Source organism: Dermacentor albipictus, chromosome 4 (assembly GCF_038994185.2).
Source record: "Dermacentor albipictus isolate Rhodes 1998 colony chromosome 4, USDA_Dalb.pri_finalv2, whole genome shotgun sequence".
Taxonomy (NCBI): Eukaryota; Metazoa; Arthropoda; class Arachnida; order Ixodida; family Ixodidae; genus Dermacentor; species Dermacentor albipictus.
Genome location: NC_091824.1, coordinates 179,938,233 through 179,964,213, shown reverse-complemented (window position 1 = coordinate 179,964,213; position 25,981 = coordinate 179,938,233). Strand labels below are relative to the sequence as shown.

The 25,981-nt window shown below is 47.0% G+C and overlaps 1 protein-coding gene across 2 annotated transcripts in view; it reads right to left on the bottom strand.

The window, feature by feature from the left end:
- The window catches only part of LOC135896262 (protein turtle-like), a 594,776-nt gene that overhangs the window by 482,508 nt on the left and 86,287 nt on the right, over positions 1-25,981 (bottom strand). The window contains exon 3 of one of the 2 annotated variants that reach the window (XM_070537869.1): positions 2,177-2,229. The exons of the other annotated variant lie outside the window; for it this stretch is intronic. The gene's annotated coding sequence lies outside the window, so the exon portion shown is untranslated. The remainder of the gene's footprint in view (positions 1-2,176; positions 2,230-25,981) is intronic. 2 annotated transcript variants of the gene reach the window in all.

Below are 25,981 nucleotides of genomic sequence, written 5' to 3'. Positions count from 1 at the left end.
GAAACAACTTTTTAACTCGTTTTAGCATATATTCCTGGCTTGCTGAGTGCAATAAGTGATACTACAGTGAAACAAAGAAGAATATATTTCCATCGTCCTCGTATAATTTCTTGCCTCACACACTCTTTAAGTATTCGTAAGAAACGTCATAAAACAACAACCTCTCTGTAGTAGCCAGCCACGTATGGCTCCAGGAAACCCAGCAGACGATACAATGAACTCAGGTCGCCCAAACACTCTTGACAAAAACTAGTCCGCAGGAAGGAGCGTAGATTATTCCGCAAGAACCGTCTAACCAACTGTTTCCCAGACGGCAAAAGCGAGCTGTTCCTGCCGAGGTCGCGCCGAAAAAGGTTGGTCCGCTTCCACGATGACCTCCAAATGAACGCGGCAATAACACGACGCAATTTGAACAGACGGCAGCGCAAAGCTCAATAGTTGTAATACGTGCCGAGTTTTCAAAGAACCTATTACGAGCTGCCGAACGGGCTAAGGTTAGTAAATCCCAGCTCTTCTGGTTGACCTCCTTTCGTGTACGCCAGTGAGGCTCAGCGTCATCGTAGTACACATAGGAGGCTCGACGCTGCTTCACTGCAGTGTTGCCACGACACATTAAAAAATAGTAGTAGATTTTTTCGCGAAAAATCAGTAGAAATCAGTAGATTTTTTAATTTCAATTTTTGCACTCAGTTTATGAGCCCACGAATTCAGCGCTTATATTAGTACTCTCTTGAAGTATTGTAGCGTCCAGGAAATAGTACGAAAATTGACCCCGAGATTATTAGCGATACTTTTGAAAAACCCGGGGATCCAGATAGCCATTGTCAAGCACGAATTTAAAAGCAGTGAAGCCCTGCGATGGCCTATTCAAAGGTGTCAGATGGTAGTTAATACCTGAAAGCTTTAGAGTATAGTATCTTCCAGACAGGGATAATTGGAGATCGCTGGGAGAGGCCTCCATAGAGGCCTCCGTGTTGCAGTGCACATAAAGATAGGTTGATCATGGTGATTGTGATGATAATGGTGGTTTCATAGTTGTGGGGTTCGGTATGCACCCACTTTCACAAATTCACGGCCTCAGCTTTTCCCATAGAGCATAGAAACTCTATGCCTTGTTAGCGCCTCGTTTGAGAGTCTGGAAACGCAAGAATGTGTGTTAACCTCGGAGCCAACCACGTTTTTTCTTTCTCTAGCTAGGTGGCATTACATTAATTAATATAACCTCTGTAACCTCTATAACCATCCGTCCATCCATCCTCTGTACTGAAAAAGTTGCAGATTCCGCTTTCGTTTCAGTAGAAAAGCAAGAAAATCAGCAGATTCAAGCGCTTTATCACTGAATCAGCAGAAAATTTTTTTAAAATCAGTAGATCTACTGATAAATCAGCAGCCGTGGCATCACTGCTTCACTGGCGTTCACCGACGCCAGAGGGCGGACCATGACTGGCCCGTTTCTGCTCTGGTCTGCTGAATAGCGCTGTCGTCGGCGCCTCCTACGTCTTCTAGCGCATTCTCGTCTCTGTGGCGGACAGCACCTTCATTCTTTTCCCTCTCAAACGGAGATTTATTGCGCACGAGTATTTACCGCAACCGAATTCGTACTCAAGAGTGACGTACATCCTTGCTCCACACAATATTGGGCCACATGTGGCGTCGCTGCTTCGCATTATGGTGCAAGTGCAACATTTTTTACAGCTCTCAACTGCACGCCTCCCATTTTGTCTTCCGCTGCTCCCAGCGCGGTCCTGAGCGACATCGTTAGCCTCCAAGTTTCGCATTTATGGAACAGATATGGCAAGACAGGCCGATTACATTTACAGGCTACTGGTCGTAGCGATTGAGCGTGTGCCATGTGCACTCCAAAATATAAATATTTATATATAAAAATATTTCCTTTAATTACCAGCCGCCTCCAGTGATTGCTTCGCGTGTACAATTTTACTCGTTCTCTGCACCAAACCGCGATTACAAACTAAAAGTATAGCTCTCCCTACGCTATGGGAAAGCAATTTTCTTATAAATAATCTTCAATCTTGGCCTCAGCCCTGCCATAGACATAGATGACGTGGGGTCCTTGCGCCGTGTGCCTTTCCGTCTTTCTGCCTCGCACATTTGTTCAGTGTGAATGCTCAATACAAACTCAGTTCTCGGTTTCTCCACAGATGATGCCACTCACCACCAACAAAGCCGCAAGCTTTATGTAGCAGGAACAAACGTCCAGGAGCTCACCTGCAAAGAGGAATGAAATCGACGCACACTGTTAACGTTGAGCGCAATATAGATGCAAATGTGCGCAGATCATACCTGACTACTGGTTTGCAGATTATCCTAGTTACAACGTGTGTTAAGGAGTAGGAAAATCACTTGACCAGCTTTATCACATAAATATGACAGTTGCTCTGAGGTGAGTGACGTCAAAATTTTTTTCTGACATCCACTCTTCGGAATACACCATCACGGGTATCACTTAACGTTACCGCCATCCTTCCTGCTCCTTACCAACTACACTCAACACACAAACACACACACACACACACACACACACACACACACACACACACACATACATACATACATACATACATACATACATACATACATACATACATAATACATACATACATACATACATACATACATACATACATACATACATACATACATACATACATACATACATACATACATACATACATACATACATACAGGGTGTTTTTAGCTGCACCGAATTTTTTAAATTAGAACAAAATATAAATCACGGTAACGTTATGTTTACCTTTCGAGTGCACGGATAGGCAGCCTCTAGGTACAGAGCAATTTCTGCAATGAGGTGCGTAATTAGCTAAGTCACAGTAATTAATGCAATTATGGGGTTTTACGTGCAAGAAACACTTTCTGATTAGGAGGCACGCCGTAGCGGAGGACTCCGTAAATTTCGACCACCTGGGAATCTTTAACGTGCACCTAAATCTAAGTACACGGCTGTTTTCGCATTTTTCCCCCATCGAAATGCGGCCGCGATGGCCGTGATTCGATCCCGCGACTTCGTGCTCAGCAGCCCAACACCATATAGCCACTGAGCAACCACAGCGGGTGTAATTAACTTTCTGATTATCAACAGTAAGTGGCTGCAGCAAATGAGTACTTTGGGTCCCGTCCTTGACGCTACATATCCCAACGATGAAGTTTTGAATAGCGGATGTCGTGTGGTAGCTACGCGAACAATTATTTCTCCTTTGCAGGCTCCTTGAAACCGAAACTGGCTGGAAAAGAGCGTCTGTGTCGTCGATGTCGCAGCCTCTCCCCCCGCCTTTCGCCACGTTTGTGAGTTCACCACAGGTCCGGCCCCTCACAGCTTGCGTGTTTTCCTTGCTGTCTGCGGCGTTGGCGTAGCGCTCCAATGCCAGCGGGCCGGCAAATTTACTTCGTCATTCCGTTCGGCCCCTGAAACGGCTTTTCGTCGATGGAAGTGGACACGTGGCGTGTTCTCTATTTATTTTACAGTTACCCTTCGTGTACATATTCGACGTGCGCTAACGAACAATAAACAGCTGAAAGTTTACGCACATGTGTGTCTGTCTGTCTCTTCTTTTTTTGTCCTTCGTGTAAACAGTATGGCGCAGCAAGCTGAAAGATCACTGCAGAAAAACTGCGGCGGCTATACCAGAATGGTTCTCTAGTCAAGTTATTTTTCAACAATAACTTGACAGAAGCAAATCGTAGTTTATTTTAGCGTGCAAGAACAGCGCCTAAAGAAAATGGACACAAGTTCGCTTGGGCTAAACGCGGCAGGATTTTCGTAAAGAAGGCAGAAGGTGCACTTTTTGTGCGAGTAATCGGGTCAGCTGATATTTCTATGAGTGTGTAAGCAGCATGGGCTCTAGTTTCTGTGTGATTCCTGATTTTTAAAGTTTCAAAGGTGCATTTGGCCTGAGTTCACAACATAATTTTACTCTAGTAAATGTAAACATAAGAAGTCTCCGAAAGTATTCGAATGAATTTAGAGACAGAGCGGAAGCAGCTAACAATTACGTTGACGCCTTTGTTCTCAGTAAAGTAAATACGAGGGTTGATGCAGGAATAAGGTTCCCATCAATTTTAGAAACAGACAACATTGTTTATTCTCATAGAAATTTACATCATCGGAAAGATGAAACTTTACCCTATTTCTCTACGTAATGGCCATATCTTGCTACGCATTTTTTGTAGACGGTGCTCCAATTTTTGTATCCCAGTGCCGTAGAACTCCGCCGCCAGCCTGCTGAGGAAACATTTCACCTCTTCTTTGACTTCATCGTCACTCCGGAAGCGTTGGCCACTCAAATGTTCCTTTAACTTGTCGAACAAGTGATAATCACTAGGCGCGAGGTTCGGACTGTACGTTGGGTCGGGCATGACAGTCCACCCAAAGTTTGTCAAAAGTTCTTGGGTTTTACGAAAGACTTGAGGTCGGGCGTTGTCGTGAAGCAGAGTTACACCAGCTGCCAGTCGTCCTCGCCGGCGGTTCTGGATCGCTCGCCTGAGTTTTCTTAATGTTGCACAATAACTGTGTGAGTTGATTGTTGTCCCACGTTCCATGAAATCGATTAATAGTACCCTCTTACGATCCCCCCCTCCAAAAAAAAAAAAACACTGACCATGACTTTGGCAGCAGAAGGAGTTTGAACTTCTTTGCGACTGGTGACTCTAGGCCACGCCACTGTTTGCATTTTTGTTTCGTTTCGGAAGTGAAATGGAACATCTACGTTTCGTCTCCCGTAACAATGGAGTCCAACAATCCTTCCTTATCTTGACACTTTTGAAGAAACTGACAAGCATAGTCGAGGCGTTTCTCCTTGTGATTTGATGTCAATAGCCGCGGTACCCATCGAGCACAACACTTGGGATACCCCCTTTTTTCAGTCAAAGCTCTTTCCACTGTACCGTAAAAACTCCCAGAAATCTGAGCAACAAGTTCACGGACGGTGATCCTCCTGTTATTGAAGCACTTCGCGTTGGACCGTCTCGATAACGCCTCCGAAACTGACGGTATTCCACTCCGTTCTTCATCGTGGACTTCCTTCCGAACGGCACTAAACTCCCTGCACCACTTTCGGAGGTGTTGAACGGACATACACTTGTCGTCATACACCTCTGTCAACTGAAGATGAATATCCACGGATGGAGTCCCTTTGGCCTGCAAAAAGCGAATTACGGAACGAATCTCGCAGTTGGCGGTATCAACAACGGGAACCTCCATGTCGGACGGCTGCTAAGCCAAGACTGAGCGGCGCAGCGAAGCGCGACCGGGGAGAATCTAGAGTTGGGGAACAGCCGCGCGCAGCAGTGTTGCCGGATTTCGCTTCGCACCTTCCCGTGTGACTGGAGCTTTTTGGGAACTTTATTTCTGGATCAGCCCTGGTATACCGCATGTATGTGCCGATATGTTTACGCTTTCTGGTTATCGTTTACGCTTAGTGACCCGCCCACGAGGGCGAGGAGGTAGTATAGCGATTTTTGTTCGCGACGTGTTATGTTACGTCTGTTACACTCCTTGATGCAGAATGCCTGATCATAAAAATAAATATTTCAAATGCCGAATAAATCCTTCTCGCGTTATATTGTACACCATGTAACAGTACCCGCCGTGGTTGCTCAGTGGCTATGGTGTTGGGCTGCTGAGCACGAGGTCGCGGGATCGAATCCCGGCTTCGGCGGCCGCATTTCGATGGGGGCGAAATGCGAAAACACCCGTGTGCTTAGATTTAGGTGCACGTTAAAGAACCCCAGGTGGTCAAAATTTCCGGAGTCCTCCACTACGGCGTGCCTCATAATCAGAAAGTGGTTTTGGCACGTAAAACCCCAAATATTATACCATGTAACAGTGTGAGGCTATTTTTGGCAGAGCTCGATGAAGTCCTGGGCAAATGAGGTTCCGCTGTGCAGTTATGCTTAGCTGGAGATTTGAACATGAATACGCTATGCGTCATGTTAACTAATGTGTCCGATTACTTGTCCATTTCGTTTTCTTACGCTTTGGCGTCCACCATAAATCACCCGACTAGCTTGAATAACTGAACAGTACAGCGTTCTGCATAGATCACATTGCGGTGCGCGCATCCTTGGCTGTTTGCGCCATAAGTAAGAGCCTGCCGCCTGTCGATGCCTTCTCTAACTGAAGAACACGACTCGGCTGGGAACAAAGAAATTAATAAAATGGTGATTAAAATCACTAATACAAAAATTTGTGACCAATGCAACTCTAATTTCGACTGGTCTTGGCTGGTTGATGGCAGTGCAGCCGATATGGCACATGAAAATTCTACGATCAACTTAACCAGTTTTAGCGCCTTACTACATATTGCCGCATCCAGCACGCGGCACGTAGCGGAAGGCGAAGACCTCGCGCATTGCGGAAGAGAAGAAGAGGTCCCTGCGCAATCTTCTTTCTGCTACCCTTTCTTTATCAGTTCCTGCTGCTTGTGAATAGTGACAATATACTGCAATGAAAAAGTGCAGAAATACTGTTAGCTGGATTAATGCCGTTGTTATGCATGCCACATAGTTTAGAGGTTGGCTCTGGGAGCGCTGCAAACGTGCTCCTAAAAATGAGGGATCAAGAGCTCAAAACAATCGGGCGTTTGCAAACGGAGAAAAAACTGTATTTTTTCAATAAATTCAACCAATCGCGCAAAAGTCCTGCGAAAACGTGGTCGTTAATAAATATTCTTAGGAACGGAAGTCACGCGCTTTCTAATCCCATTTACTCATTTCCAGATGGCAAAACAGTGGTAGTTAACCGTTTCCTTTCACGTGCTTCTGAAAAGGCTTTATGCCAACCGGGAAATGACTGTACGTCGAAGGAATTTGCGTCGGCGTCCGCTTTTTTTGCTTAGCTTGACCTAAAAAGGATTATTTTCAATTTGCGGCGAAATAAATCACAAGGAATAGATGGGATATAAGTCGGCACTCTGCAAAGAAACTTCGATGTGCTTTGAAGCATCTTGCTTTTCAAATTAATGACTTTTTCGTAAGCGCAGTAATTCCCGAGACCCTGAAAACGGCTATCGTTAATAGGAAGCTTTAGCTCGGGTGCTCCTATCTAAATACCTGCAAAAGCAGAACTCGTTTTTATCGTCAACCACTGCACTACATTTGACGAAGATTGTTGCATTTAAAATAAAAATTAAAATGTAGTGACTGTTGGTCTCGAATCTTGGTTTATGTCGTCAATTTTTTATTAAAAATTGGCAAAAATTGCGAATTTTCAGCAAACAAAGCTATCAAATTTACAAGTCTGTAGCCCAGCAATGAAGAAGGATATCACAGTTATGTGAATTGCATATGATAGTACATTTAAGGCGGGCAAAATTGATATGTTACACGCGAATCTGCAAAATTTCAGTAATATGTAAATACAGCTTTTGCAGAGCCCTTGTAAACAACGTAACAGATTCACGTAATATATAAAATGACACACCTAATTTTTCCGCTTTCAATGATGTTGTGGGTGCCATTTGGAAATCCGTGATATATGTTCTTGATGCAGAGCTATTAACTTGTAAACTTCGTGCTTCTATTATTTTTTTCGAACTTCCTAATGCGTGAAAATCTATTGAACAAAATTCAGCATCTAAATCGATATTCCGCGTCCAACAGTCACTAGAATTTAACTTTCTCTTTCAAGATCAACAAATTTCACTAAACTCAGTCCAGAGGTTATCTTGCAAAAGCGTTTCTGCGTTTTGCACGTATATAAATAGGCCGCGTCAGAGTTGAGCCCGAGCTAAATCTTTCTTAAGCCGCTGTATAAAGTGAGGGAGGAAAGATAAGGTACAAATTATATATTAATCTCAATTTTGCCGTTGCTTTCCCAGACACTAGAAAAAATCATGTACGATCACATGACGTCCTTTTTAACTAAGTTTTCGACTTTATCACCCAGACAGCTTGGTTGTGTTGCGAATCGAGGTACCACAGCCCTATTAGAAGAATTCTCAGATGAAGTATATTCCGCATTTGAGAACAACTTATTCACCTGGGTGCTATTTCTTGACATAGCCCAAGCCTTTGATACAGTGAACCATAACTTTTCACTGGCGAAAGTAATTTTGATGAGATTCAGAGGACCAATTCACAACGTACTGCGAAACATGTGTGGAAGTCGCAGATAGTTACGGCCGACAAGGAAACCGTCAGTAGCAAGCAATGGCTTACAGCCAGTGTTCCCCAGGGATCGATTTTATCACCTCTATTGTTTAACATATTTACAAATGATCTTGCTCTAGTAATTTCTAAAGGCACTATGCATCAATATGCAGATGATACGGTAATTTTAACAAAGCATTTCAATCATGAAAAGGTTGTGGCTGCCTTGCAGTATACAATGCATAGTTTCATGCGCTTCCCTGTGAAAAATTGTATTAACGTAAATATCAATAAGACACTGTTAACATGTTTTAGAAATGCCTTAAAGACCACAGCAATAAACAAACCATCATACTTCCATGATCAGGACTGTACTTCATGTACCCCCGTTCAGTATGGAGACGGTGTGCGATATGTCAGTTTATTTTTTGATAGCAGCATGTAGTTGCAGAACCATCTTGCCTATCTGTGTGGTAAACTTGGGAGTGTCGCTTGGGTGTTTCTTAATATAAAAAGTTTCACACCATCATCTGTAAAGAAAGCCGTAGTGCATGCTCTCGTGTACAGCATAATACGATGCGGAATCACTGCATTCGAGTTCTGCGCATTGCGGTGGCACTTATTAAAAATATATATTGACAAGTGTGGCGTCTGGCTGTGGCCAAGTGTCAGATAATAATTTGTTTTCAACACTACGGTTTTCCTTCATTTTAGTCCTTATTAAAGCAAACTGTGGTTCTTCGTAATTTTTGGAATAACCAATTCAGAGAGAAATACGTAGCCCCGCGACTTTAAGAGGGACAACAAGCGTTTTAAAGTTCCTCGTTCATTAATTAGCTATAGCGAGACACGAAGACGTGCCTTTACCAAAAAAACTTTAATGAACTGCCAGACGAATTTTTATCCGGTTCACTCAACAAAAAATTAAAAGAAATTGTGTACACTGCCAGATGCCCGAAACACTGCAACACGTACTGTGCGACTGCCCAGCATATAAGCTGGAGCGAACGACGTTAGACAGTTTCCTAGCCAGCTTAGGCAGACAACTACTATCGGAGGAAGCTATATTCGGCCCATGGCCTGACACTGCAATTTAAATGCGTGCAACAAAAGTATTGTGGAAGTTCCTGCAGGACACCAAGCTCGACGAGCGGCTCTAGCGAGGCAACTGTCTCATGTACATAAGCACTCACCACTTCTCTTATCATCATCATCCATCCCAATACTTTCACTCCCCTTCCCTCTTCCCCAGTACAGAGTAGCAGACTAGAGCGCACTAGCTCAGGTCGACCTCTCTCTGTCTTTCCTATCAATAAATTCTATTCATTAAAGAAATTGCGATCTTCCATGGGAGTTTTTCGTTGTTCTGTTGGGTGGATATTTGTTTAACATAATTTGGTTACCTTGACCTGTATTTGTAATTAAGCGTGAAACAATGTTCACTCTACGTTGGAAGAACGTGTAATACACTTTTTTTTATTTTCCTTAGTTTGCACTATGTTTTGTCAGCACCGAGGTAGCGCCTGTACACGTCCCGACCTTATCGCTGTTGCCAACGCTGCCGGGCTAGTCGGAAAGCCATTCGGGCTTCGGGACGCCCGCTTATCGTGTATTTCTTCTACTGGTGCATAATAAAGATTGTTATTAACGCGATAGCGTTAAGGAGCTCGTGCCTAAGAAAAGCCGGTGTCGTCGGTGTCGGCGTCCGCGGCGTTGACCGTGAGCGATAAATCACGGCAGGCACTCCATACATAAAAAGCAACTTCCAAGATGGACTGGGTGGGAATCGAACCAGGGTCTCCGGAGTGGGAGACGGAGACGCTACCACTCAGCCACGAGTTCGATGCTTCCAAGAGGTACAAACGCGCCTCTAGTGAATGCGGTGTTGCCTTCGAAACGAGCCGTGGAAAGTTATACTGCGGTGTATACCGGTAATTATGAACATGTAACTTACAGAAGTCGTAATTACACGAGTAGCGAAGTGCGTTTCGCTGCATTTCTTCTGCGCTTTCCGCACACGCAGAGCCATCTTGCGGCAAACACAGAAGACCCCCTCCTCTACATGTACGGCGCTGCCCCGACAGATGGCGCGCCACGCGCGCATTGAAGCTGTCGCGTCTCGGACTCTCTCCCCTGACAACGCTTCGCCTTGCTCCCTCCGCAGAATCAAGCGTCCTTCCTTTCTTTAGATCACTATCCGTCTCTCTGCCCGTGCCGATCACGACGTTTGGCTGGCGTGCATCATTTCCCCCTCCGGGATACCGAGTTCTTTGGTTCGCTCCGCTTGCTCAGGCGCACGTTTCGTTGCTGCGCCGAACGCTGCGTTGCTCGACCATATGGCTCGACGCTCACCGCGTCCGATGCGGGGCGCCTCGTGATGGCTGCCCTGTAGCCCATTGTCTTACACCCCTTGGCGGGTCGACGGGAACGCTGTCGCTTTCCACTCTTGAAGGCGAAGCTTAAGCGTCCTCCAATTTTATGCGAAGCATATTACGAGAGCTCAACCCAGCTCCTCAGGCGCGGCGGTGTCGCCTTGAAACCACGTGACACCGTGACGTCACGACAGAGGAGAAGCGGCTTTGGATCAACTCTTGCAAGACGGGCTGGGTGGGAATCGAACCAGGGTCTCCGGAGTGTGGGACGGAGACGCTACCACTGAGCCACGAGTACGATGCTTCAAAGCGGTACAAAAGCGCCTCTAGTGAATGGGGTGTTGCCTTAGAAACGAGCTGTTTCTAAGGCGTGCGTCTCTTGCTCAGGCGCACATTTCGTTGCCGCGCCGAACGCTGCTTTGCTCGACGCTCACCGCGTCCAATGCGGGGCGCGTAGTCGCTGCCCTGTAGCCCATTGTCTTACACCCCTTGGCGGGTCGACGGGAACGCTGTCGCGTTCCACTCTTGAAGGCGAAGCAGAGTAACGCGTGAGTTGTTTCTTCGTCTAGCCGAACCAAATATAGCCAAGCAACAGCAGTTCACCAGGCTAAACAGTGGTTCAACAACTAAAATAAAGGCTAGTATGCTTCGCATCCTGGGCTTAACCTTACCTAAGCCACAGCCATTTTTTTATTATTATTATTACATATTATTATTATTATTATTAAAGCTGTGCATTATCTTTTCGGTAGAATCTCACCCGTGCTCCAGCATTAAAACCCCATGTTTCTATTCTGGGCATATCATCTAAAGGCTGGGTTCATTATTTATTTTTATTGACTCACAGAATGGTCGTGTCTTTCTCCGTCTTTTCCTTGTGAATTCATATTGGCGCTTGTTGATTGTAAACTGTAACTTCTCATAATTGCATCTTCCTATTTCATTTTTTTTTATGCGAAGCATATTACGAGAGCTCAACCCAGCTCCTCAGGCGCGGCGGTGTCGCCTTCAATACCACGTGACACCGTGACGTCACGACCGAGGAGAAACGGGGCTCCAACTCGCGCCGTCGCTCGCGGCGTCGCGGCGGTATATAAGCAGCTGCGCTTGCCTCTGCTGGACACTCACGAGGTGAGATGCCTCCTGGAGGCAGAGCTGCTCGTTGGAATGAGAAGCGAAGGTTGCGGCATGCTACAGAGACTGATTTTCTAGGTGGCTTTGGCTTAACTCTTGCAAGATGGGCTGGGTGGGAATCGAACCAGGGTCTCCGGAGTGTGAGACGGAGACGCTACCACTGAGCCACGAGTACGATGCTTCAAAGCGGTACAAAAGCGCCTCTAGTGAATGCGGTGTTGCCTTAGAAACGAGCTGTTTCTAAGGCTCAGGCGTGCGTCGCTTGCTCAGGCGCACATTTCGTTGCCGCGCCGAATTAAATAAAGTTTATACACCACCACCCGAACGCTGCGTTGCTCGACGCTCACCGCGTCCAATGCGGGGGGCGTAGTCGCTGCGCTGTAGCCCATTGTCTTACAACCCTTGGCGGGTCGACGGGAACGCTGTCGCGTTCCAGTCTTGAAGGCGAAGCAGAGTAACGCATGAGTTGTTTCTTCGTCTAGCCGAACCAAATACAGCCACGCAACAGCAGTTCACCAGGCTAAACAGTGGTTCAACAACTAAAATAAAGGCTAGTATGCTTCGCATCCTGGGCTTAAAGGGACACTAAAGTGAAAAGTGATTTCTTCTGCATCAGTAGATCACCGTTCTACAACACCAAAAACACCAGTCTTACAACGATAAGACGTTTGGTAAGCCAGAAAAAGCGCAAGAACGAAATACGGGTGGCGACGCCTACTTATATTCACGTACCTGGGGGCTGTGACGTCATGGATTTTGATGGCATCTTCTAGGGCCTACTAATTATATATAGCGGTACAGATTGAGTACGTTGTGTTCTAAAGGAACCAAACATTAAACATGCCAAGTTTCGGGAACCTTTATTCAGCCAACGCAGCCCAAATGCGAAAACAAACTTTGGAATCCCTGACGTCACGTTGACGTACCGGCGCTGGCGTTTCGGCGCGAAATTCAAATACTGATACTTTGACCTTCATTTTCTCGTCTAATATTCAAACTATTTTCTTGAAATGACTGCCTGCAGGGTTCTCAAACAATGCTTTATTAGTCTAAACTGATTTATTGTTTCCCTTTAGTGTCCCTTTAACCTTAGCTAAGCCACAGCCATTTTTTTCTCTGTATTTGTACGTTTAATTTCTTTTTACCGCGTGCCAGCACTCAGAAGTTACGGATGTTCCTGGGCACGTTAAATAAACATGTTTGATTGACTGACTGGTTAATTATACTGCAACTTGTTCAAGCACTGTTTCGTTGCCCTTACTTCGCTGCCGACGCAATCGCCGTCACCTCCTGTTTCTTTTCAAACGCCTTCACAGTATCCTCACCTGCCGCAAACTCCTTAGTTGCATCATGTTTCGTATGCCTCGCAAGATCACCAGAGAACACAGACCTTTCAATGTTACTGGCTGTCATCCCACAGAATATGGATTCTTTATAACGCTTGTTTCCGTGATCTTGATATTTTTCATAGCTCGCTGTCGTTCTTTTCCGAGCGTTGCGTTCCTGCGCCGTAGTTTAACACATTCTTCAAGTGACATTTTCCTCCTTTTTCTTGTATATTCACCTTGGGCTTTGTTGTATGCACACTGTTGTTCATTGTTTTTACAGCGAAGCTGTCTACCTCTACCGTCCAAGGAAATTTTCGTGTCGTTGTGGTAAGCAAGAAACTCCTCATACGTGGGCCGATCCCAAAGATAGTGCAGTACCGTTCCGACTCGCGCCGGAGGTGACGCAGGTGTTAAGCACTCCCCATACGTGCACCGATCCCGAAGATATTGCAATGACGGGCCGACCCGCGGCAGAGGTGAAGCAGGCGTTAAGCACTCCCCATACGTGGGCCGATCCCAAAGATATTGCAGTGCCAGGCCGACCCGCGGCAGAGGTGAAGCAGGCGTTAAGCACTCCCTATACGTGGGCCGATACCGAAGACACAGCTATGCCGGGGCGACCCGCGGTGAAAGCGAAGCAGGTGTTAGAGCACATTCACACCGAAAGCGGAACGTCTAAGCGGCCAAGCGGATTTTCAACGCGGTGAGGCGGTGAGCGCGCGAGCCTGTTCTGACCGGACGGCTTGCCTGGCTGCCCGCGCCGCCGAGGAGGCGGAGTATCCAACGTTTTCATGGCGCACGTGTCGCCATCTCGTAGCACCCGTCATTCGTACTCATCGCGCGCGCGCCAGCGTCGTCCCTTGCATCACCGCGCCACCGTCGTCTGGTGTTCTGATTGGCTGCGGCAAAGTGGAGAGCTCCGGCGGACGGAAAAAAATTGGTTCGCGAGCAACCGGGCTCACGGCCTCGTTTTCCGCCCGCTTTTACCCGCCTGGCGAGGAGGTTTGCCCGCTTTGCGCTCGCCCGCTTACCCGCTTTGGCCGCTCCGTCTTTGTTGTGAACATGCCTTTAAGAACTCCCCGTAGGCCGATCCCGAAGATAGTGCAATACCGGGCCCATCCGCGGCGGTGAAGCAGGCGTTAAGCACACCCCATACGTGGGCCGATCCCGAAGATAGTGCAAAACCGGGCACACCCGCGGCGGAGGTGAAGCAGGCGTTAAGCACACGTACCCCATACGTGGGCCGATCCCGAAGACAGAGCTATGCCGGGCCGACCCGCGGCGGAGGGGCAGTTCGCCATTAAGGGGCCCACATACACAACTTCGCTGGTCATCCTTCTTCACAGGATGGAAGGGCACTGAGATTTCTGTTTTTCTTTAACCTACACTCCCCTGCGGATTTATTTGTTTCACTTTTAATGTATGCGTGCGCCAGCACTCATACCTTACAGTTGTTCCTAGGCATGGTAAATAAATATTTGATGCATTGATTGCTTGCTCGATTGATTATTACTATGAAAGGAAAAGCTTTCTTTGCCCACTTTCCCGGGTTTCGCATGCCTGCCTGGCTGCTGGGTGCTGCCCGTGGTCGGGTCGGTTGCCATCTCGGCCGATGTATTTGCGGGGGCATAACGCGTATGCCGAAGCTTATATGAAACTACCAGCGAAGTGGCTTATGCAGTCACCGTGTGCTGACCAAGTATCCAGATAATAATATTTATTTTAATTATTATATTACACCTCCAACATAAAACCTCAACATATAATGTGGTGGTGGTGGTGGTGGTGGTGGATTGTAGCAATAGGCGGGTTTAGCCTGGCGAACAAGGCCGGCAAATGCTCCGCCCGAGCGTCTCGCACAATACCGGTAAAGGGTTTCACCATATGTCCATCAAACCAGTCTCTCTTAAGAATTCGATGAGGAGACGTGAAGTTTCTTTGCGGGCTATAACTGATCCCTCGGGAAATAGAAGGTGTTGCAGGCGCGCATGCGGAAGGTCCTTGTTTTGCAGATTCTTCAGGAGAGTGTCTCTTTCATCTTGGAATTGCTGGCAGGACCACAAAAAGTGCTCAATGTCTCCTGTCTCGTTGCATGCCGTACAGTTCGGGGAATTGATTCGCCCCGGTTTAAATAACCCGGCCGGTGTAATAGCAGATCCTGTCCTTATTCAATATAGAAGTGAGGCTTCCTCTCGGTGCGATCTCTTGGTTACACAGGGCATATGCGGTGGAGCCCAAAGCGACGCAAAGTGATTTTGAATGTCAGATTTTTGCACTTGATTACTCTTTGGACCTTGATTTTGGGAGGATGATAGAGCGCTGCGTATGCAAGCGCATCAGCTTTTTCGTTTCCTGAGATACCAATGTGGGAGGGAATCCAGTGAAACTTGACTGTGAAGCCTTTGTTGCTGAGTTCTTTCACGATGGCTAGTGATTTGCGTGGGAACTTGCGGGAAGGCAAACCGCGGTATACTTGTTGTAATGCGGCCTTTGAGTCCGTAAGGACAACCACATTCTGCGGAGACAAAGTCTTCAATTTGCCCAGAGCAGAAGCTACTGCTACTCCTTCCACAACTGTCGACGAGGCTATACAGTCCAAACGGCCAGACCACGTATATCTTAGAGAGGGAATACAGAATGCAGCTGCGCAGCGGTCTTCGTCTGCCTTGACAGAGCCATCTATGTATACTTGTAGGTGATTCGGGTAAGCCGTGTTCAGGTGTTCCAGGACTAATGACTTGGCTTCTGCAGATGGAATGGAGCTCTTTGATTGCAATCGTGGTACACTTAAGTTGCATGTGATGTCCTCGAATGTCCAGGGTGGTTCTATCCTTTCCCTCTGTCTCGAGCAGCGCAATCCTAATACGCGAAGCGTGTTCAGTGCTGCATAAAAATGTGAGCGCGGCCTGTTACCTATACGTCGTAAGATGGCTCTACCGGGCGTAGACTCACTCAATCGTAGTAGCTGGATCATCAGAGCCTGGGAAGCCTGAAGTCGTAGAGGACGTGACTCAGCTTCGTAGAGCACTTTCTTGTTTGACGCTGGCTGAGGGACTCCAATGCAAAGTCGGATACCTTTTCTGTGGATGGCTTCTAAGCGCTCGTATTGGCTGTCTGAGGGTGACATCAGAGATAGCTGATACAGGATTCGACTGGTAACCAACGCTGTATGTAGCCGTAGCATCGACGTCGGGTGGTTGCCCCAGCGTATGCCAGCGACTCGCTTGAGCACATGTAGCCTGGGTGACGATGACGCCACAACGTGGTCAACACCGCGGCGCCAGAGTAGCCTGTGGTCTAAGGTAACGCCCAGAAATCAGACGTTGGTGACCTGTCGAATCTGGTATCCGTCCAAATTCAGCGTCAAGCGTGTACATTTTCTTTTCACTTCAGGAAATTGTACGAATGATGATTTCTCTGCTGACAGTGATAATCCAATCATTGCCAAGTGGCCCTGAATGGCTTTTACTGCTCCCTACGTGCGAGGCGGCGATGCTGGTAGCCGGAGACCTATATGCAGATATCATCGGCATGTATAAATATATTCACTGGTATTCGATGGCTTAGTACTCTTGGGAGGCTACTCAATGGCAATGTTAAATAACAAGGGAGATAAAACACTCCCCTGTGGCACACCGCGAGATATACGTATTTCATCACTCAAAGTGTCGCCAAGACGAACTCTGATGCGACGATCATTGAGGAACGCATGCATGAAGTGCAAGAGATGACCCGTGACGCCTATAACTTGCAACTGGCTGATGATGGCTCTTTGAGACACGTAGTCGTAAGCCTTAGAAACATCCATGAAAACAGCAAGTGTCGACAGGCCATCCGCACTGTAATGTTCTATGTGGCTTAGCAGGTCCAGCACATTGTCTTGAGCGCTTAGACGCTGCCGAAACCCAGTCATGCACGATGGTAGTTTTCGACCCAGCTCGACATACCAAGTGAGTCTTGTGCACGCCATCTTCTCCATTAGCTTCGCTGCACACGAGGTCAGTGATACCGGTCTGCATGAGTCCAGAGCTGTAGGATTCTTTCCAGGCTTCAGAATCGGTACCACCCATGCTACCTTCCATAAATGTGGGATAGCCCCACTGGCGCAGACTTGGTTAAAAAATGCCAGCAAATCACGCCGTCTCTCAACCGGTAGGTTAGTGAGCATCTGATTACTGATAAGGTCAGGTCCCACCGCACAGCGACGTCGGAGGCTGCTCATAGCTAGTTCCAGCTCTCTGAGTGTGAAAGGAGCATGCATTAGAGACGACGATAGCGGCGGAGGCGGGTTGGTTGTGCCTGCTGACCTGTCGGAAGAGTATGTTTCCGTGACGGTATTCGCAAGACAAGCGAGTGTCTTGCCTAAGTTCAATGCTAGGGCTTCAAATGGCTTGTTTGGTCGAAAGTTTCCAGCAAGGTTATTAACGACCCACCGTATCCTTGGAAATAGCGTGAGGACCGATAGGCTTGCACAAAATGATGCCCATTGATCTCTTCTTAGTTTCCTTGTACAACGTCGAATCACTGCGTTAATCCTGTTATATATAGTCTTCATTGGTGGGTCGCCCTTCCTCCTCATCAGCCTCCGTTCCGCTCTTCTACGGGCAGCGCATAGATTTTTTATCTTTAGATCTGGAGCGGTGAAGTGGTCGGGTAGCTTCAGCTCAGCGGTAGCCAATCTCTTGCCACGTAGCATGTCCGCGAACAAGTCTCCAGATGATTCGCTTAGGCCGTCCCTGTACGTATCCCAATGCGTCACAGGACAGGATCTTCGGCCGTTGGTTCTATATCCAGCAATGTTAACGAAGACTGGAAAATGATCACTGCCCATTCTATCTTTACTAGTCGTTGACGATGCGAGGATGTCCGTTGAGTGTAACGTCAAGTCAATGACACTGTAAGAGGCCGGTGGTCGAAAAAACGTTGGCTGTTTGTCATTTGCCACACAGAGCCCCTGGGTTTTTAGAGCACTAACAATTTGCTTTCCACGTGCGTCAGTCGCCTTGTCGCCCCAGAGAGTATTGTGCGCGTTGAAGTCCCTACATATAATACTTGGAGCTGGGCAGCGGCTGCAGAGGTCTCTTGTAATTTCTCCCATCGAGACCTTCAGGCGAGAGCTCACACGGAGGCCACGCTGAGGCTTCGGTTTCCCAGTCGCACTTGTACAGCAGTGACTTCCAAAGCACTGCTGCAAAGGTCTTGAACTGGTAGAACGTAATGTGGTACATCACGTCTCACATATAGCATGGCGCTTGCGTTCGGAAATGTCGGAATACTTTGGTTTCCATGTGCGACATAACCAGCAATTGATCTGGAACTTGGAAGACCAGCCTCGGACAGGGCCAATATTGGCACAGGCATGTTGCGTAAGAAAAGCGACAGTTCAGGTAAATGGCACACAAGACCAGCACAGTTCCATTGCATAATAAGTGGCACCTGTGGACGAGATGGTGAACATTGTGTCCTGACCGCATCCATATTGCTAGGTGTTTTAAAAAGAGGCAGAGCTTAGAATCACTGACTCGAGAGCCAGGACTACTTCGAGCATTTCCTTCATGAAGCTCGCCGGCATCTTCTCGGCATCTTCAAGGCCTTGAAGAGAGCACGTAGCACCTGCTGACAGTCCTCCTGTGGTGTTTTTTCATCGCAACGCGATTGGGGTCTCTGCAGTACAGACACATAACTTCGCTGTTCCGGTTGTTCAGCAGTCTTCTCGTCTACGGGGCCTCTCTTCATTGATTTGACTGCTTTAGCCGGTCCAATGCGCGATGGCACCACTGTGTCCTGGATTGCTGGAGAAGGCTTCAGGCTTGGAAAATCAGTTTCACTCTTTGAGCTCCATTTGATTTCGTGTGACTCTCTGTGACTTTCTGTATTTTTCTTCGTCGTATTTTTCTCATCGTTTCCTGTTGGCCTCAAGATAAACGTTTTCTTACGCTTTATTGCCGCTGCCCGCGTACGACACTTGCTATAACTAGCTGGATGACCACCACTACAGTTTGCACATAGAAAGTTCTCGCTGCACGTGCATGTTTTGAAATCGTGCGGTCCTCCACATCTCTTACACCGCTGGTCACCACGGCAGTACTTGGCCACATGTCCACAGCGCTGACACTTGAAGCACCGAGGTGGTGTCTCAACGTAGTCAATGGTCTCGTGTCTTGTGAAGCGCAAGTCGATCTTCTCTGGACGGTCCGTATTTGGAGCGAACGTAAGAACCACGGAGCTGGTTCGCCTGGACTCCCAATCGGATTAGGAAATTTGGACGCGTCGCGTGACTCTCCTTGCATGGTAAACACCTTGTGGTTTTAGGTATAGCAACAGTTCCTCGCAAGTGTACCACTTCGGTACTCCTCTAATAATGCACGTGTTTTGCAGGTACGAATTGGGCACTCGTGCTGAGATTGCAGTCCCTGAGATTGGCTTGCAGCTGAGAATGGAATTCACGTGCTCTTCTGTCTGTACATCTAGAAGCAGGGCTCCTTGAGCAGTAAATCGGCTCCTAACTGGCGATGCGCCAAGAATTTGTTCAATTTCTGTAGACAGAAATATGGGATTTACTTCTTTCAGGTCGGCTCCTTCTGTGACAGGCGTAACAATCACTGGGATTCTGACGGTCCTCTTCTTGCGGTGACGCACAAGCCTGAAGCCTTCATCGTCCGCTATGTCAGCTATGTCATAATCGTCAATAAGCGTAGGGTCATCGTCTGTTTCTGTAGCCTTGTACCGCTTACAGTCACTGTTGCTCTCAGGGTCAGTCGGTGGCCTTTGGCCCGGTGTCAGATCAGACGTAGTCACGACGGAGCTCTCGCCGCTACCAGATCGGGCTCTTCTGCAGGCTCCTATCGAAGCGACGGGAGGCGAAGGCCCCCCCTACCTCCGGTAGGGAAGGTACCTTGGCGAGTCGTCCGACGTCTTCGACAAATCTATTTGACAAAACGTCGAAAAAATTCAAAAACACTAGGGAGCGAGACAGCAGTGCGACTCTGCCTAACCAAACTTCTTCTTCTTCCTCAACATATAATGTAGGCTCACATATACTAAGTATAATTTACCAATATAGTAAAGAAATCGGTGTTTGAGAGATATGTGTGAGTCGAGGTGAAATCGTGTTTGATGTAGGAATCGTTGTGGGAAATGCCTATTCTGGATGATTGGGTAAGAGCAAGCATGGGCACATACTAAGTATATGTGAGCTCAACATATAATGTAGGCATGTGTGTGTGTGTGTGTGTGTGTGTGTGCGTGCGTGCGTGCGTGCGTGCGTGCGTGCACGCGCGCGCAGTCGCCTAATCCGCTTTAAGAACGCGCACATGTCACACGTGAATGAGAATGCCCGAGTGTTGCTCGACACGTGTCGTAGTAGTAGTGCATGCACCACCACAAGCATCGTACATCGCCTTCTTGTTCTTCTAGTCTTTTTTTTTTGTGATATTGTGTTTGAGTTTGCATTTCGGCATAGCCTGCGGACTATTTAATGCAGGAACACGAAGATTTGTTCACAGTAACGTTGTGACATCTATCATGAATAAACAAAAACATTCCATGAGGTTACTCGTTGCAATAGGATGAAAGTAAACAAAATTGTGCCCATCGCCGTTGGTGTAGAGCATGTAATTATCCACTTTACAAAGCTTCGCTTCACATAGATTCCAGTATGTGCGTTGAATCTGCACAAATATGTTATTATTATTATTATTATTATTATTATTCAAAAGGATCTGGAAGAACCAAGTACGGCGCTGTTATTTGAGAAGGTTGTTCTTTACGTCCGCATATGCTCTGAAAAAGAATATTGAGTACACGAGTGCAAGGTAATAACTTGTCAGTGTGGCTACGAAGCCGACACGTGTACTCTCGGAAGTCTCAGTTCCTAATGGAACCGTTTCCTGGAAAGCTGGACCCTGAATTCTTCTATGTTTTTTTTTTTCATCCAACGAAAACTTAAAGGCCGTCTCATGCGATCAAAATATTTGTCCCAAAGATAAACAAACGATTGACACGGCAGACGCTTCATTAATGATCATCGCAGTGTTATCGAAGAAAAATGCAGGATTACGCTTTTATCTGCGGTCATTTGGTGCTACATGGTAACACAGCGAATGAAAAGAGATGGAAGTCATTACAGCAACGGGCTTGTGCCGGAAAAGATGATTTTCAGTTGAACGACCCCTTCTATGAAGCAAACAGCCGCGCCCCATTGAAGGAATACCAGCTCCGATTTCAGCAAGCGAGCCCTTGAGGGGCGACAGAGCTTTGTGCGAGAAAAGGTTACGGAAACACAATGAAGTCTTCGCAGATAGGACGTGCGGGGTGGGGAAGCCGCAGACAATACAGGAGTCTAAGGAGGCCCCGCGCAAGAATAATATTTCGATCGTGCAGTGCGATATCGGCACCGGACGAAAAGGCATTTCGAGAAAAGACAAACGATTTGGACTGCGCGGGGAATGGCTGCTTTGCCGAGAAAAAATAATGACAACCGGTGCATTCGGGCCGCATTGATGGCCTTCGCGAGACCGCGCGGTCGGTCTCCGTGACAATGCAGCCGGCGACAGTTTCCGGCTCGCGACTGAAACCACGGCTCATCGCGGGACCAGTGCGACGATGTTGCGCTTTGTGCCGGGTTATCGCTCTCTCTCTTTTAGACCCACTTTTCCCCCATGCGTGCCGATACCTTTTCTAAACATTTGAAAGGCCTCGTGTGAATGTACGCCGAATTCACTCCGGGGGGAAACAGGCTTGCGTCTAGCTTCGACGAAGGATCGATGACTCGTATTGCTGCAGTTGTGCAAGTGGGCCGTTCACGATTGTTCGCACTTTTTCTTTTTTTTTTGCGAAATACGTAAAAGTGGCAAGAGAAACATCATGACACTCTGCTTCTCGATATTCACATCAAGCGGCTAATTAAAAAAAATAAAGAACTGCGGCAAAAACGTTAAAGGGGTTGGGACACCAAATTTTGAGGCTATAAAAAGCATGTTGCAGGCTGCTTCCGTATGCAAGGACACCCAGAACGAGGTATCGGACGCTGCAAACATTTCAAAATAATTTTAATTCAGCTCCAAAAAGTCATTAAAAACTCCTTCTCGTAGTCGAGACCCATCGCTAGCGCGGCAGCTACTACGTCACAGAGGAGGAACGAAAATATTGACGTCATAGCACACCAGCACAAAAACGTGACGTATGATGAGTAGCGATGAAATGCCGATTACGGAGCCTGCTGAGCCGAGCGACCGAGCATAACCTCCACTATGACCGAGCTACAGGAATATAGAAATCCTTTCTTAATGCAAAGAAGGGGTAAGGCGTGCAGACACAGACACAGGAGGAGAGACGTGGACAACACGAACGCCGCACGGCGGCCCGCGAATGGCAAACTGCGTGCAGCGAGTTGCCGTGCCGACGGGCCTTTGCACGTTTGAGTGTACAACAGTAGCCGGCCGACTCCGAAAGGGACCAGGATATGCGGCGTTCGTGTTGTCCGCTTCTCTCCTCGCATAGTCGCATAGTTCGGCAGCTCGGAGCGGTCTCTCCTTCGCTTGGCCTTTCTCAATGTGAAGGCCCGTCCACTTTACCGGCACGGAAGCTCGCCGCACGCCGTTTGCCGTTCGCGGGCCCCCGTGCGACGGCGGTTTTGCTCGCGAACGGCCAGATTTCCTAGCTGTAGAGAGCACGGGCCCGGGACCCATTTGTGCGGAAGCCGCACGGCGAAGCGGCCAATCAGCTTCCGAGGAGTGGTCACTCTGTGCACCGACGGCAGCTTCACCGCCTCTGATCGTTCGGCGATATCGTGGCTAGGCCTTTTCCGGTTCACTTCGAAGCTAACGCTTACGGCGCTTCGGAATGAATCACCGACTCCCACAAGCCGCAATATTTCCTTACCGTTGTTGTCGCTCTTCGCAATAATTATAATAATCGCGACATGCACTTCGAGTCGCCAATTATTTACCTCTGGCAGAGCCCGCGTATGCGCGAGCAGACGACGCAGCATAGTTTTACGTCACTATTTTTTGTGGCCCACGTGACCAAGCCATGTTGCGTTTCCTCCTCTGTGACGTCATAGCATCCCCCGGAGCCCATAAACCGAAACCGAAATCGCTCGGTATAATAATGCTATTATTAAATTATTTATCGGATATATATGAATCCCGCTGTGTGTATCGTGCTCCCTGAAGCATGACGCAACGTTTGAATCAACAAACGCATGAACGAAAATTTTGATGTCTCCACCCCTTTAATTATAACTACTTTAAGGCGCCGAAGAACAACACACAGCACATAAGGGAGGACAATGGGACAAAGCACCACTCACAACTGCGTTAGTTTCACAGAAGACAGACACGCAGATATATGCTTTCAGTCAGTGCCTACGTAAGAAGCATATTCAAGCGTCGAGTGCGGCCAGATAAGGAGCTTCCAACAAACTTTTTCTCTGGCTTATACAATGATATGAACGTTTTACTGACGCAAAAGCTACCTTTCTTTCTGATGTAAAATGTTTCCATACGTTTCAGTAAGAAGGCCGCTTTACAAGTTCTTCACTGTCAGTAAAACCTGACAATTGGGCGCGAGTTAAACGCACCTGGAGGCACCTGATCAGCTGACCGGGCCTTCCTGTGGCCGCCACCCATACGAACATTGCGCTAACACCCACCCCTCCCCCAACCCGCCGACTGTTCACGTGACCTTCGCCAATGGACGCGTCGCCTTTGCAACGGCTACTCCTGGATTTTGTGAAGCAAACAGGTCTTTCTATCTTCCTTTAAATTATGCCACAGGGCGTACTTGCTAAAAAAAAAAGAAACAAACAAACAAACAAAGGAGTTGGCGCAACATCTGTGGTGCGGCCCGCAGATGCGGTGCCGATTCCGTGCAGAGTCAATTGTCCCGAGGAATAACTGGGACCGGAACCGCATACGGCGGGAAAACATTGCTTGGATATAACGTGGAACGCGACGTGGTCGCCGAGGCCAATGTCGAACTCTGCTTCGCTGCAATTTGCATTGAGACTTTGAAACGATGCACCAATCGACTGGGTTCCTTATATTATTTTTTGGAGCATTTCCTCTACAGTTGCAATGTGTCGACTAGAATGTCTCATAACGAGTTAACTACCCAGTTTGAGCAATTGTGCTCTCTCTCTTCGCAGTAGTAGAGAGTGCGATGTGGAGAAGAACGGAGCGCTGCACCAAATTGACGTCATAGTTTCTTTACCTGCGCTTAAGAGGAAGCTTTATTTAGCTCGAGTGCTCCTATATAAACACTAGCAGAAGCAGAATTCGTTTTTCTCGACAACCACCGCACCAAAAATGACGAAGTTTGTAGCATTTCAAAGAAAAATTTAAGATCTAGTGACTGTTGGTTCCTAAATTCTGTTTAAGTCGTCAATTTTTCATTGACAAAAATTGAAAATTTTCAGGAACCGAAACAATCAAGTTTACAACGCTGTAACCTAGCAAGGAAAAATGATAGCACAATTCCGTGAATGGCATATGATGGTACATTTAAAGCGGACAAAAATGATATGTTACACAGGAATCTTGAAAATTTCGGTAATGTGGAAATACAGCTTTTGCAGAACGCTTGTGCACAACGTACACAAATTCAAATGTTATAAATTGACACATCAAATTCGTCCGCTTTTAAAGGGACACTAAAATAAAATAGAAATTCTTCTGCATGAGTAAATTACCTTTCTACAACACCAAAAACACCACTCTTACAGCGATAAGACGTTTGGTAAGCCAGAAAAAGCGCAAGAACGCAATACGGGTGACAACGCCTACTTGAAGTTCCCGCACCTGGTGGCTGTGACGTCTTGGATTTTGATGGAAACTTCTAGGGCCTACTAATTATATATAGCGGTACGGATTGACTATGCACTGTGTTCAAAAGGAACCAAATATTAAACATGGCAAGTTTCGGGAACCTTTGCTCAGCCAACGCGGCCCAAATACGAAAACATACTTTGGAGTCTCTGACGTCACGCTGACGTACCGGCGCTGGGGTTTCGGCGCGAAATTTAAATATTGATCTTTGGACCTTCATTTTCTCATCTAATAAACTATTTTAAAAAAAATGACTGCCTGCTGGGCTCTCAAACAACGCTTCATTAGTCAACTGATTTATTGTTTCGCTTTAGTGTACTTTAATGACCTGATGGATGCCATTTATATAACCGCGATATCTGTTCTTGATGCAGAGCTATTAACTTCTAAACTTCGTGCTTCTATATTTTTGAAACTGGAAAATTTTTGAAAATTTTTTTAACCAAATTCAGGCTCTAAATCGAAATTCCGCTTGCAACAGTCACTATAATTGAACCTTCTCTTTCCAATGCAACGAATTTCATTAAATTTGGTCAAGTGTTATTTCAGAAAAGCGTTCCTGCATTTTACATGTATTTGAATAGGTCGTATCGCATTTCGGTCCGAGCTAAAGCTTCCACTTAACGAAAATAAGCATGGCGAATGCTAAGAAGCACATCATAAAAAATAAAATAAAAGGTCCTTCCTTGCGCGTAGTACATAAACAAGTATTTTATTTTTAATCATCGATAAAAACTCAGCATGCACTTCGGATAAAGAAAGGATGAAAAGGAATGAACTTGAAAAACATTATGGGGTTTTACGTGCCAAACCACTTTCTGATAGTGAGACAAGCCGTAGTGGATGACTCCGGAAATTTCGACCACCTGGGGTTCTTTAACGTGCACCTAGATCTAAGTACACGGGTGTTTTCGCATTTCGCCCCCATCGAAATGCGGCCGCCGTGGCCGGGATTCGATCCCGCGACCTCATGCTCAGCAGCCTAACGCCATAGCCACTGAGCAACCACGGCGGGTAAGAAGGAATTTAGGTTACTCGCTGAGTAGGAGCACTTAATTCCCGAGAAACGTTCACACTTAATAGCTATCAACGAACACAGGCCGCCAATGGAATATGAACCTGGCAACGTTTAACGCTAGAACGTTATCTAGTGAGGCGAGTCTAGCAGTGCTATAAGAGGAATTAGAAGGCA